The following is a 16,098-nucleotide window of genomic DNA, read 5'->3' as shown; positions in this document are numbered from 1 at the left end:
CACCGCTCTGCTGGATGGATTATGACTGGAAACCAGCAGCGAGCCGGGAAGAAAGAAAAACCCAGTCCAACGTGTAACACGTGACGGCACGCGCTGCAAAATGCTCCAAATAATGAGGACAAACGGGCTCGAACATGTGAGAACACACACGTCGCTTCAGATGTCGGTTTTACCCCGGCGTCGTGGAGAAGCTGCTATTTCACCGTCCACACTCAAAGCGCTTGCAAAGTTCTCCACGTTGGAAAGACTTTTCAGAAAGCTCCGTTTTCGGCGGTAAAACCGCAGCTAGCATGGACGGAAGACTGAAACAGAGGACGAGAAGGAAAGACACGTGGACATGTGTGGACACGGCAAAAGAGCAACAGAGAAAGCAAAACACTCTACAATGCTGATGGTCATGATTCAGCCCTCTGTGTGTGTGTGTGTGTGTGTGCACGTGTGTGTGTGTGTGTGTGTGTGTGTGTGTGTGCACGTGTGTGTGTGTGTGTGCACGTGTGTGCCTGTGCATGGTGTGTGCGTGTGTGTGCACATGCGATGTGTGTGTAAAACACTCTCCATCTGATTCCATCAAGGCCAAAGCCAGACCTGTCGCTCCAGGCTACGGTCCCCATAGCAACCAAACATACACTTCTCCTCTTTCTTCACCTCCTCCTTCTTTTCTCCGCGTCCTATTGTGAGGACCGGCCCTCACCGATAAGCGCCCGGTCTGGCCAATAAGGATCACCATTTCAGTCACTTCCTGGTCCTTTTAGCCAATAACTAAGCTGAGGTGGCTCGACAGAAGGTTTTATTGGCTAAGTGGCCACTCCTGGCTTTCTTTATCCCCGACACTCCAGCGTGGCGGTCCTGCCGTTACCATGGCACCCACCGTCGTCTTCACGGCTCCTTGTCGGTTTTTGTTCGGCAAGTTAGAAGATTTTGGCTTTTCGTGAATCTTGCTGTTGTTCTCCTGTTTTTCTACCATGGTGTGGGTTGTTGTTATTCAGCTTTACCTTTCACACAGGAGGGCCTTTGCACACCTCCCCACATCTTCTCCACACCTCCCCACATCTTCTCCACACCTCCCCACATCTTCTCCACACCTCCCCACATCTTCCAAGACTCTCTAAACAAGATGTTCTTCCACGCTCAGCGAACAGATGTGCTCAAGAACACAGCTCATGTGTGAATCATGTCCGCAGTGCACGATGTGACTGGTGGGTGTCTGGTAGCACTTTGCCAAGAAAAATGACAGGGGCCATCATGTCATCCATCTTCATCACAGCAGCCAAATGAGGGAGAAGAAGGCAGGTAGTGTGGAATATGAAGAAGTGAAGGTGTTGTGTGTAACCAGCAGATATGACAGAACCAGCTGGTAGAAGACCTTCACCAGCAGATAGTACTACATCAATAAGTACAACTCAGGTTCAACCAGGTTTTGTTTCTGACACAACAACCCTGCTGACTCTCATTCATTTGGAATGAAACTCAGCCCACACTCACCTTACCACACGCTATACAGGAGATACAGCAGAAAGAGCAACCATGATCTGCAGGACTGTTCTCATTCTTCCGCTCTCTCTCTCTCTCTCTCTCTCTCTCTCTCTCTCTCTCTCTCTCACACACAGACACACACACACACACACACAGACACACACACACACACACACACAGGATGTGAGTGAGTATGCTGAACTGCATTAGCGGGGTACATGACTGTGTGTGTGTGTGTGTTATGTAAATGACAGTGTGTGACGTTTAACATCCTACACGCCTTCTCTCTGGGGGCCTGATGTTAATCTGTGTCATACCTGATCTATTTATGTTCACCATTTCACTCACAGACAGACACACACACACACACACACACACACACACGCACACGCACACACACTTTCAAGCACATTGACGAATGCAAATGCACAAAAACATCCTTGAACACCTACGCACGCACGCACGCACACACCTGCTTGCATGTAGCAGAAATCGCACACACACACACACTCACACACACACACACACACACACACACACACACACACACACACACACACACACACACACACACTCACACACACACACACACGCACACACACACACACACACACACACACACACACACACACACAGAGAAAGGAGGGATTGAGAGAGATAAAGAGGGGAACAGAGTGACGGGGCGTTTTGATGACAGCGGACAGATTTCGGCTTGTCCTTGATACAAGCACCTTTACAGGAAGAGGAAGTGATAACGCTCTCTCACACACACACACACACACACACACACACACACACACACACACACACACACACACACACACATTTCGTGCTCTTTGTTGCATATAGATGTCGATGCCATCTCTCTTCTTCCCGTCGGTGGTGAGCAGAACAGGCCAGACAGCGCGGGCTGTGCGAGGTGTGCGTGGTGTGTGTGTGTGTGTGGTGTGTGTGACTGGATAACAGCTGTTGAGCAGCTCTGCAAGAAAATCAACTTTAGCGTTCGTTTGAAACGCTGATGAAGACCACATTCACTTTCATCTCAGAGTACAATAAGCACGCAGAAATCTTGGGGACGCCAGAGCCGAGATGTACTGAGAGTTCGTGGTCGTTTCACTGGCGGAGCCGGACACACATCCAACAAATGGTTCGCGACCAGACGTCACAACCAGTGAGAAAGGAAAGTGGAAGACACGTCAGACCAGAACTTCATCGCTCTGCATGCTTCAATTCAGCACTCACACACTCAGTGACAGCCCAGCGATGCAATGCATTCATTTGTGTAACTGCTGTGCAACACAACGAGCATCAGCATTAAGATGCTAGCAAGTTTTGTAACCATTCCCCTTTAGTTATATGCAAACCGGGTGGTTACCAGATCATAACTCCCAGTCAGCGAGAGAGAGAGAGACAGTGAGAGAGAAAGAGAACTTACAATGTCCTGAGCAAAAGTCAAACTGAATTCATACCAAATCGTCGCACATCAGACCATATTTACACCCTACACACCCTGGTCGACAAATATGTTTATCAAAATAAGAACATAATATTTGCATGTTTCATTGACTTCAGAAAAGTATTTGATTCAATATGGCACATTGGTTTATTTTACAAACTACTTCACAGTGGCGTAGGGGGTAAAACATATGACTCAATAAAATCCATGTATACAAACAACATGTGCAACATCAAGATTGGTCACAAGAGAACATCATTCATTTCTCTAGAACGTGGGGTAAGACAAGGCTGCTGTTTATCACCTGCCCTGTTCAACATTATATTAATGAACTGGCCACCATGTTGGAACGGTCCACAGCACCTGGTCTTACACGTCATAACTTGGAGATCAAATTCCTGCTGTACGCAGATTATTAAATACTGTTAAGTCCAACGAAAGACGGACTTCAACAAAGTTTGAACATACTGGAATGTTACTGTCAGACCTGGGCCCTGGCAACCAACACCCAAAAGACCAAAACAATGATATTTCAAAAAAGATCCAGAAGTCAGCGAAACAAATATCACTTTACCATTGGAACACATCCAATAGAAAACTGTTTGGAATATAATTATTTAGGCTTGAAAATAAGTTCCACCGGAAATTTCAACCCAGCAGTCAAGGAACCGAGAGAGAAAGCACACAGGGTATTTTATGCAACCAAAAGACAAAGTCACATTCAGATTCCAATTTTAATTTGGCTCAAATTACTTCCATCAATTATAGAACCCATTCTGCTCTATGGAAGCGAAGTGTGGGGCCCACAAACAAACCTAAACTTTTAACAATGGGAAAAACATTCAACTGAAAACGCACACACTGAATTTTATAAAAGCATCCTGCAGGTGCACAGGACAACAACTCACAATGCCTGCAGAGCTGAATTGGGCCAATTTCCATTATTATTGAAAATTCAAAAATGACCAATTAAATATTGGCTTCATCTAAAAGAAAGTGACCCCCGCTCCTAACACCACAAACAAAGCCCTGCAGAGCCAAGAGATGAGCAAAGACAAAGGTCACCTCACTCAGCTGGTCCTGACGCTGCGTTACAGTCCAAGCAGTGTTCTGCCTCAGGACCAGTCCGACACCAGGACTATCAGTCAACCAAATTATAACACAACAGAAACAAAAGTACCTCACCTATTGGAACACAAAATCACACACACACAAAGTAAAATGCAATGCTATCTGGCCCGAAAAAGACAGTACACTGTGGCAACCTACCTGAGCACAGTGACTGATGTTAAACACAGACACATGGGAACACAGTACAGACTGAGACTCATAGCCTGGCCATAGAAACACAGACACATGGTAACACAGTACAGACTGAGACTCATAGCCTGGCCATAGAAACACAGACACATGGTAACACAGTACAGACTGAGGCTCATAGCCTGGCCATAGAAACACAGACACATGGTAACACAGTACAGACTGAGGCTCATAGCCTGGCCATAGAGACACAGACACATGGTAACACAGTACAGACTGAGACTCATAGCCTGGCCATAGAGACACAGACACATGGTAACACAGTACAGACTGAGACTCATAGCCTGGCCATAGAGACACAGACACATGGTAACACAGTACAGACTGAGGCTCATAGCCTGGCCATAGAGACACAGACACATGGTAACACAGTACAGACTGAGGCTCATAGCCTGGCCATAGAAACACAGACACATGGTAACACAGTACAGACTGAGGCTCATAGCCTGGCCATAGAGACACAGACACATGGTAACACAGTACAGACTGAGGCTCATAGCCTGGCCATAGAGACACAGACACATGGTAACACAGTACAGACTGAGGCTCATAGCCTGGCCATAGAAACACAGACACATGGTAACACAGTACAGACTGAGGCTCATAGCCTGGCCATAGAGACACAGACACATGGTAACACAGTACAGACTGAGACTCATAGCCTGGCCATAGAGACACAGACACATGGTAACACAGTACAGACTGAGACTCATAGCCTGGCCATAGAAACACAGACACATGGTAACACAGTACAGACTGAGGCTCATAGCCTGGCCATAGAGACACAGACACATGGTAACACAGTACAGACTGAGGCTCATAGCCTGGCCATAGAGACACAGACACATGGTAACACAGTACAGACTGAGGCTCATAGCCTGGCCATAGAAACACAGACACATGGTAACACAGTACAGACTGAGGCTCATAGCCTGGCCATAGAAACACAGACACATGGTAACACAGTACAGACTGAGGCTCATAGCCTGGCCATAGAGACACAGACACATGGTAACACAGTACAGACTGAGACTCATAGCCTGGCCATAGAGACACAGACACATGGTAACACAGTACAGACTGAGGCTCATAGCCTGGCCATAGAAACACAGACACATGGTAACACAGTACAGACTGAGACTCATAGCCTGGCCATAGAGACACAGACACATGGTAACACAGTACAGACTGAGACTCATAGCCTGGCCATAGAGACACAGACACATGGTAACACAGTACAGACTGAGACTCATAGCCTGGCCATAGAGACACAGACACATGGTAACACAGTACAGACTGAGGCTCATAGCCTGGCCATAGAAACACAGACACATGGTAACACAGTACAGACTGAGGCTCATAGCCTGGCCATAGAAACACAGACACATAGTAACACAGTACAGACTGAGGCTCATAGCCTGGCCATAGAGACACAGACACATGGTAACACAGTACAGACTGAGACTCATAGCCTGGCCATAGAGACACAGACACATGGTAACACAGTACAGACTGAGGCTCATAGCCTGGCCATAGAAACACAGACACATGGTAACACAGTACAGAGTGAGACTCATAGCCTGGCCACAGAAACACAGACACATGGTAACACAGTACAGACTGAGGCTCATAGCCTGGCCATAGAAACACAGACACATGGTAACACAGTACAGACTGAGACTCATAGCCTGGCCATAGAAACACAGACACATGGTAACACAGTACAGACTGAGACTCATAGCCTGGCCATAGAGCCACAGACACATGGTAACACAGTACAGACTGAGACTCATAGCCTGGCCATAGAAACACAGACACATGGTAACACAGTACAGACTGAGACTCATAGCCTGGCCATAGAGACACAGACACATGGTAACACAGTACAGACTGAGACTCATAGCCTGGCCATAGAAACACAGACACATGGTAACACAGTACAGACTGAGACTCATAGCCTGGCCATAGAAACACAGACACATGGTAACACAGTACAGACTGAGGCTCATAGCCTGGCCATAGAGACACAGACACATGGTAACACAGTACAGACTGAGGCTCATAGCCTGGCCATAGAGACACAGACACATAGTAACACAGTACAGACTTAGACTCATAGCCTGACCATAGAAACACAGACACATGGTAACACAGTACAGACTGAGGCTCATAGCCTGGCCATAGAGACACAGACACATGGTAACACAGTACAGACTGAGGCTCATAGCCTGGCCATAGAGACACAGACACATGGTAACACAGTACAGACTGAGGCTCATAGCCTGGCCATAGAAACACAGACACATGGTAACACAGTACAGACTGAGGCTCATAGCCTGGCCATAGAGACACAGACACATGGTAACACAGTACAGACTGAGACTCATAGCCTGGCCATAGAAACACAGACACATGGTAACACAGTACAGACTGAGACTCATAGCCTGGCCATAGAAACACAGACACATGGTAACACACTACAGACTGAGGCTCATAGCCTGGCCATAGAAACACAGACACATGGTAACACAGTACAGACTGAGGCTCATAGCCTGGCCATAGAGACACAGACACATGGTAACACTACAGACTGAGGCTCATAGCCTGGCCATAGAAACACAGACACATGGTAACACAGTACAGACTGAGACTCATAGCCTGGCCATAGAAACACAGACACATGGTAACACAGTACAGACTGAGGCTCATAGCCTGGCCATAGAAACACAGACACATGGTAACACAGTACAGACTGAGACTCATAGCCTGGCCATAGAGACTCAGACACATGGTAACACAGTACAGACTGAGACTCATAGCCTGGCCATAGAGACACAGACACATGGTAACACAGTACAGACTGAGACTCATAGCCTGGCCATAGAGACACAGACACATGGTAACACAGTACAGACTGAGGCTCATAGCCTGGCCATAGAGACACAGACACATGGTAACACAGTACAGACTGAGGCTCATAGCCTGGCCATAGAGACACAGACACATGGTAACACACTACAGACTGAGGCTCATAGCCTGGCCATAGAAACACAGACACATGGTAACACAGTACAGACTGAGGCTCATAGCCTGGCCATAGAGACACAGACACATAGTAACACAGTACAGACTGAGGCTCATAGCCTGGCCATAGAAAGAGGCAGATATAAGAAAACATGGCCGCCAAAAGAGGAGCGGCGGTGCCAACAGTGTGGAGGAACTGCTGTAGAGACAGAGCAGCACCTCTTCACACAGTTCCCAACATTTACACTAACCCACTGAATGTCTGCAGATATTTTTAAATATTTTGTACTCCAGCTCTTTTCTTTAACTTATTTTTAGCTTTTGGTCTTCATGTGTGTATATCTTAAACTGTGTTTGCTGTGTTTGTCTGTGTCTGTCTTGCACTGTTTGGTGAAGCCACAGCCCTCATTTCATTTTTAACATGTGCCTGCACATTGTTTTTAATGACAATACAATTGAATTGAATTGAATTACATATCAGGAAATATTTTTCCCCCAAAATTTAGCAATAAACACCAACAATTTATTAAATCAGATAATGAAAAACTAAAAATGATACTGGGGAAATGAAAGGAAGTTGTGTTCCCGTAGGACAGTTTATCTCTGCCTGCCACCACACGAGGGACTCAGAATGACCTGCTGATCTACGTCAGGCCTTGGTTTTAACTTACCTTCTTTTTATTTAAGTATTATATGTAAATATGAGGCCCTGTGATGGCCTGGCGGCCTGTCCAGGGTGTCTCCCCGCCTGCCGCCCAATGACTGCTGGGATAGGCTCCAGCATCCCCGCCACCCTGAGAGCAGGACAAGCGGTTGGATAATGGCTGGATGGATGGATGGATGTATATATTAATGTCTTCTTTCTGTATGTATATTTATTAACTTTCGTGATTTGTACAATGCTTTGAAAACACTGCGTTTTGTTATGGCCATGCCAATAAAGCAAATTGAACTGAGAGAGAGAGAGAGAGAGAGAGAGAGAGAGAGAGAGAGAGAGAGAGAGAGAGAGAGAGAGAGAGAGAGAGAGAGAGAGAGAGAGAGAGAAAGAGAGAGAGAGAGAAAGAGAGAGAGAGAGAGAGAGAGAGAGAGAGAGAGAGAGAACGAAACTTCATTTTTACCCAATAATTTCTCTTGGAGATGTGATACCAAAGTAATATTAATAAGCATGTTTGGGGAACACTGCAATAGTTTCATCTATTTACAAAGACAATTCCAATTCCTAAAAACTATTCAATCTGCATTCCAAAAACGCTGGTCTTAAAATGGAAATACACACACACACACACACACACACACACACACACACACACACACACACACACACACACACACACACACAGACACACACCCTTTTCCAAGGGAGCACTGAGAGTGGTAGGGTCAGCATAAGGGAAGTGCAGCTCAGGTTGGAGAGGTCTCAATTTGAGGGTTGTCTGAAGAATGAAGAACACCTGCAGGCCGTCGATATGGATTCATTTACACTTCCAGCGGGGGGATTACACCTTAACAAACAAAGCCAGATGGTTTCCACGGCGATCGACGGCGAGAGATATTCTGCTAAATGAATATAGTTCACCTCACTGTCTCACCCCCCCCCATCCCATCTTTCTTTTTCCCTCTCTGTCTCTTTCTGTGTCTCTCTCCCTCTCCGTCTCTCTCTCTCTGATGAACAGACAAAGGTACAGCCATTTTAAGGCATGAAAGAAAAGACAAAAGGTCCGGGTGGCGTGGCGGTCTATTCCATTGCCGACCAGCACAGGGATCACGGGATCGAATCCCAGTGTTACCTCCGGTTTGGTCGGGCGTCCCTACAGATACAATTGGCCGTGTCTGCGGGTGGGAAACCAGATGTGGGTTTGTGTCCTGGTCGCTGCACTAGCGCCTCCTCTGTTCAGTCGGGGTGCCTGTTCAGGGGGGAGGGGGAACTGGGGGGGAATAGCGTGATCCTCCCACGTGCTACGTCCCCCTGGTGAAACTCCTCACTGTCAGGTGAAAAGAAGCAGCTGGTGACTCCACAAGTATGGGAGGAGGCCTGTGGTAGTCTGCAGCCCTCCCTGGATCAGCAGAGAGGGTGGAGCAGAGACCGGGACGGCTCGGAAGAGTGGGGTAATTGGCCAGATACAATTGGGGAGAAAAAAAAAGGGGGGGGGGGATCTAGAAAAAAAAAACTGCTGTCATCAACCTCACTTCCCCTCCACTCATTTACTTCCAGCACACCTTCATCTGTCTCCACCTCTTCTGCAGCATTCTCTCCACACCAGCCCTGAGGGCACCATTACCTCCAGTACGTAGTTCATCTTGACCTCAAGCAATTTTTATTTAAACATGACTTCAAACTTAAGTTTCAGCTGAAATAACCTACTTTCTACTTGCTCTAATCTGCTGTGATCAAAACGGATCAGTTTAGCCACAACTCTGATTTCAGGAATCAGGAACATTTATTTGTCATTTCATTCCATGCACCTGCGCACATGAAATGAAATGACACATCGTTTCCCCAGCCCACAGCAGTGCACCACCAAGACAAAAACACATCCAGAACCTACAAGAACACATATACTACTGCTACTTTCAGCTGCTCCCGTTAGGGGGCGCCACAGCGGATCATCCGTCTCCATCTCTTCCCGTCTTCTGCATCTTCCTCTGTCACACCAGCCACCTGCATGTCCTCCCTCACCACCTCCATAAACCTCCTCTTTGGCCTTCCTCTTCTCCTCTTCCCTGGCAGCTCCATATTCAGCATCCTTCTCCCAGTATACCCAGCATCTCTCCTCCACACATGTCCACACCATCTCAGTCTTGTCTCTCTTGCTTTGTCTCCAAACCGTCCAACCTGAGCTGTCCCTCTAATATACTGGTTCCTAATCCTGTCCTTCTTCATCACTCCCAATGAAAATCTTATCATCTTCATCTCCGCCACCTCCAGCTCCACAGTCTCCAAACCATAGAACATAGCTGGTCTCACTACCATCTTGTAAACCTTCCCTTTAACTCTTGCTGGTACCCTTCTGTCACACATCACTCCTGACACTCTTCTCCACCCACTCCACCCTGCCTGCTCTCTCTTCTTCACCTCTCTTCTGCACTCCCCGTTTCTTTGGACAGTTGACCCCAAGTATTTAAACTCGTACGCCTTTGTCACCTCCACTCCTTGCATCCTGACCATTCCACTGTCCTCCCTCTCATTCACACATAGGTATTCCGTCTTGCTCCTACTGACTTTCATTCCTCTTCTCTCCAGTGCATACCTCCACCTCTCCAGGCTCTCCTCAACCTCCACCCTACTCTCACTACAGATCACAATGTCATCCGCGAACATCATCGTCCACGGAGACTCCTGCCTGATCTTGTCCGTCAACCTGTCCATCACCACTGCAAACAAGAAAGGGCTCAGAGCCGATCCTTGATGTAATCCCACCTCCACCTTGAACCCATCTGTCATTCCAACCGCACACCTCACCACTGTCACACTTCCCTCATACATATCCTGCACCACTCCTACATACTTCTCTGCAACTCCTGACTTCCTCATACAATACCACACCTCCTCTCTCGGCACCCTGTCATTTGCTTTCTCTAAATCTACAAAGACACAATGTACCTCCATCTGGCCTCCTCTATACTTCTCCATCAACATTCTCAAAGCAGACATCACATCTGTGGTGCTCTTTCCTGGCATGAAACCATACTGCTGCTCGCTGATCATCACCTCTCCTCTTAACCTAGCTTCTATTACTCTTTCCCATATCTTCATGCTGTGGCTGATCAACTTTACACCTCTGTAGTTGTTACAGTTCTGCACATCACCCTTGTTCTTGAAAATCAGTACCAGTATGCTTCTTCTCCACTCCTCAGGCATCCTCTCACTTTCCAAGATTGTGTTAAAAAATTTAGTTAAAAATCCCACTGCCATCTCTGCTAAACACCTCCATGCCTCCACAGGTATGTCATCAGGACCAACTGCCTTTCCACTCTTCATCCTCTTCATAGCTGCCCTCACTTCCTCCTTGTTAATCCACTGCACTTCCTGATTGACTATCCCTATATCATCCAACCTTCTCTCTCTCCTTTTCTTCATTCATCAGCCCCTAAAAGTACTCCTTCCACCTTCTCAACACACTCCTCGCTGGTCAGCTCAGTCCCTCCGTCTAGCCAAGAACACATGTACCTAAACTCAAAAAAAAACAAAAAACTACAACATAAATATCCAACATCCAAAAAAAAAAAGAGAATAATTCACTGTCCACGAGAGCAAACACCAGGATGACTGTCGGAACAGCCGGTTTGCATGGGCTAACAGTTAGCTTAACCTGCCCCACTTCTACGTCCTCGTCAGACCGCCCTGCACCTGAAGAGGTGTTTCCTCTTCAGGTGCAGCTCCAGCAGGGCTGTGGTCCCTGGGCCCACCAGACACGTAGACCAAGCTCTCCCAGCCGATCCAATGCCAGCCGATCCAATGCCAGCTCTCCCAGCCAGACACCTTCAACACACCGCCCCGCACTCCACACAAAAAAAATCCACAGTCAACGCCAGGCGAGGCTGCCGCCAGACCGTCCTCAGTGTTATCGGAACTGCCAGTCAGCATGGGCTAGCAGTTAGCTTAGCCTGCCCCGCTTCCGTGTCGTCAGACCGCCCTCGGTGTTTCCTCTTTGGGCACAGCTCCAGGCAGGGCCCTGGGCCCACAGGATGCAACAGACCAAGCTCTCCCTGCCGATCCAGCGCCAGCTCTCCCAGCCATCAAACTCATTTCATTTCATCAGTTTGCAAAATTTGTTTGAATTAACTCCAAGAGCTACACACAAATATACACACAAATATACACACATACACAGGTAAACACACACACGCACGTCAGGAAATAAATATAAGGTGGGGTTATTCCTTCTTTCCTTCACTGTGTATATCCCCTGATCCATTTCTATCTCAGGCCCTAAAACATACCACTCACACCAGTTTAGAGTCCAGCTCAGCCGACAATGCCTGTCTTTCCCTACGCACCCTGCAAAACCTGGAAATTTATAGACAAGTTTTCCAGGGATGCAAAACACCTGGAAAATTATTTAATTCATCAAATGTCCTCAAGATATTTCTGAGATCATGTAAAAACTTGTAAAATCAGGTTTTGTGGTTTAAGATATAAGATGAGATTGTATATTTTTAGTTTGTCACCTCATTTGCAGCGACTGATATTGCGAATCAATAATTGAAGTTTGCAAGTTTACATTCTGTGAGCTGCTGGAAGTTACACTGCACACTCTGCACCCCAATGAGCATAAATCCAATTTTACTTCTGAACTTGGAGATACATGTAGGTATTTCAGTAAAACTCAGTGATCAAATGAACCTGGTTTGTATCTGTGTGTGTGTGTGTGTGTGTGTGTGTTAGTCAGTCTGTCCGTCCATCCAATGGGGTTGTATAGAGAAGCTTCCACTGATACTAATATGGAATAATAAGACCTTCCATGAGCAACAGATGTGTATATCAAAGCAAAAGTCATGGAAAATGTCTTTGAAAAGTCCTTGCAAACGATTTGCTAAAATAAAAAATGGGAATCCTGCTTTGGGCCATAGGAAGAAACCGGAATACCCGTGGGAAACCCACCCAAACAGGAGGAAAACACACAAATGTCACACAGATGAGGTGAGCTCGAAGCCTGCAGCCTATTTAGCGTGTTGCAGCAGAGCTAACCGCGTCACCGGCGCGTCACCTTCGGTGTGATAAGTGTACTGATGATCACCACCATGTAGCTGGATATTCCAGGGTCTCGGTGTGGCTCAAGGTCAGTCAAGGTGACAAAGATGCCACACAGAGACTGACCTGAATGTTACCACAGCTGTTTGGCCCTGCTGCTCATGTGCCTCCACCAGCAGGTTCACTGTTTACAATACAAAGAGAACACAGCATGCACGCACACATGCACACACACACATGCATGCATCTGTACACATTCACACAAAGTTTTTGGTAGGGGGGAACCTACCTGTAGCTACTGTGATTCCTCCAGTCCAGCTTTGTTAGTCCTTAAACTGGTCATACCACCTATGAAAGAGAGAGGAAGAAGGTGAGAGACAGAGAGACAGAGAGAGAGAGAGAGAGAGAGAGAGAGAGATTTTCTGTCAAAAATTGTTAAACGTACAAAGGAAAACACCAACAAATGCATGCAGGGCAGAAGCAGGCCGTTCCCCATTGATGATAAATATCAAAACAGATCACTTACATTCTGGATGCACCTTAAACCAAGTCCCCACCACACACTGCAGTTTAAAGCATTCCAGATCCAGGAGCTAAGAAAGAGCCCCCCCCCCCAGTCAGCTGGTTGTAAATCTAACTGACCCCGTGACCACTGACACAGATGAGTTTCAGACCAGCACTGCTAACCAACCACAGACTAGAAAGAAAAGCACATCATCACACAATGCAACAACTCATATCTGGAACACTGGGACATAGAAACCAAATGACAACACAAATGAGGATGTTATCGGCCCTAAAAAGAGAAGACAAACTGACTGACTATCTGTCCACTGTCAGAGACAGTCAGCAGAGACACATCCTTACCAAGCACAGGCTCACTGACCACAGTCTAGCCACTGAAAAGGGCAGACACACAAAACATCTTGGCTACCAAAGGAGCAAAGAATATGTGGTCAGTGTACGGCAGGTGAGGTGGGGACAGAGATGCACTTCCTGCTAAATTGAGAGAAATTCCAGAACATAAGAGAAAAACACCAGGAGACATCTGAAAACTAGATTCCAAATGTTCTACTCCTGGATGAGAAAGAACAATGGCCACTTATTTTAGGAGCGGGTCAAAGGTCACACCTTGCAGCACAATATGTGTCAGAATGCCACAGCCTAAAGGTCAGTGAGTGACCGAAACACTGTCAATTACTGTCAGCTGCTGTTCAAGTGCTGTTCTATGCTTCTGCCAAATCTATCTGTTCCTTTTTCCTTTTTTTGTTTAGTCTGTTGACCTGTTTTGCGTTGGCAACATTGCAATTAACGCAGTCATGCCAATAAAGCATCACTGAATTGAATTCAATTGAGAGAGCGAGAGAGCGACAGAGAGAGAGAGAGAGAGAGAGACAGAGAGAGAGCGAGAGAGGTGGTACAGAGGACCATAGTGAGAAAGAGAGCAAGAGACAGACAGAGAGAGAGAGAGAGAGAGAGAGAGAGAGACAGAGAGGTGGTACAGAGGACCATAGTGAGAAAGAGAGCAAGAGACAGACAGAGAGAGAGAGAGAGAGAGAGAGAGAGAGAGACAGAGACAGAGACAGAGAGAGAGAGAGAGAGAGAGAGGTGGTACAGAGGACCATAGTGAGAAAGAGAGCAAGAGACAGACAGACAGACAGAGAGAGAGAGAGAGAGAGAGAGAGAGAGAGAGAGAGAGAGAGAGAGAGAGAGAGAGAGAGAGAGAGCGAGAGAGGTGGTACAGAGGACCATAGTGAGAAAGAGAGCAAGAGACAGACAGAGAGAGAGAGAGAGACAGAGAGAGAGACAGAGCGAGAGAGGTGGTACAAAGGACCATAGTGAGAAAGAGAGCAAGAGACAGACAGAGAGAGAGAGAGAGAGAGACAGAGAGAGAGCGAGAGAGGTGGTACATCACTTCAGAGGACAGCACAAACAGGCTCTAACAGGTACTATTTAATGAAGATGCCAGTTGGGGACCTGTGAGGCGTCTGTTTCTCAAACTAGAGACTCTAATGTACTTATCTTCTTGCTCAGTTGTGCAACGCGGCCTCCCACTTCTTTTTCTACTCTGGTTAGAGCCTGTTTGTGCTGTCCTCTGAAGGGAGTAGTACACACCGGTGTAGGAAATCTTCAATTTCTTAGCAATTTCTCGCATGGAATAGCCTTCATTTCTAAGAACAAGAATAGACTGTCGAGTTTCAGATGAAAGTTCTCTTTTTCTGGCCATTTTGAGCGTTTAATTGACCCCACAAATGTGATGCTCCAGAAACTCAATCTGCTCAAAGAAGTGCCCATCCAACCAATCCAACTTGTGGGAGCTGCTTCTGGAAGCGTGGGGTGCAATTTCTCCAGATTACCTCAACAAATTAACAGCTAGAATGCCAAAGGTCTGCAATGCTGTAATTGCTGCAAATGGAGGATTCTTTGACGAAAGCAAAGTTTGATGTAAAAAAAATCTTATTTCAAATACAAATCATTATTTCTAACCTTGTCAATGTCTTGACTCTATTTTCTATTCATTTCACAACATATGGTGGTGAATAAGTGTGACTTTTCATGGAAAACACAAAATTGTTTGGGTGATCCCAAACTTTTGAACGGTAGTGTATATATATATATATATATACATAAAAGTTTTTATTTCCTGTATTCGTGTTGATAGTCCGCTCCTCATTAGTTGAGCACTTATAACGCCATTGACGGCTTCGGGAAAAAAGGCATATATAGAAAATGATCTATTCTGTGGCTATGGCTATCTATCATCCATCTACCATCCATCTCTTCACCCTCTCCATTTGTGGACAAGGCCATCATCACACACACACACACACACACACACACACACACACACACACACACACACACACACACACACACACTCCCCACTGAGCAAAATGCTCCAACATGTGTCCTTAGTGTATGGAGGCTTTACTCTTCAGCCAGGACAGCTTGTGAGACTCTCCTCCTCCTCCTCCTCCTCCTCTCATGCCATCTTCCTTTCATTCCACTTTTCTTTTTACCTCCTGTCGTCTCTTATCACTCGGTCTCCTCTCTCCTTTCCTCTCGCCTCCCTGCAGTCGCTTCTCCCAGGTCTCAGGATAACTCTGAAATACTCGTCTCCATACACTGTCTT

At 46.6% G+C, this 16,098-nt stretch overlaps 1 long non-coding RNA gene across 1 annotated transcript in view; it reads right to left on the bottom strand.

Moving 5' to 3' along the window:
• Window positions 1-16,098, bottom strand: part of LOC130125013 (uncharacterized) — a 119,716-nt gene that overhangs the window by 82,465 nt on the left and 21,153 nt on the right. Inside the window, exon 2 of the long non-coding RNA XR_008811409.1 lies at window positions 13,255-13,313. This is a non-coding gene — a long non-coding RNA (uncharacterized LOC130125013). The remainder of the gene's footprint in view (window positions 1-13,254; window positions 13,314-16,098) is intronic.

Source organism: Lampris incognitus, chromosome 15, assembly GCF_029633865.1.
Source record: "Lampris incognitus isolate fLamInc1 chromosome 15, fLamInc1.hap2, whole genome shotgun sequence".
Classification (NCBI taxonomy): domain Eukaryota; kingdom Metazoa; phylum Chordata; class Actinopteri; order Lampriformes; family Lampridae; genus Lampris; species Lampris incognitus.
The sequence above is the reverse complement of the archived record's forward strand: the minus strand, read 5'-3'. Positions and strand labels throughout refer to the sequence as shown.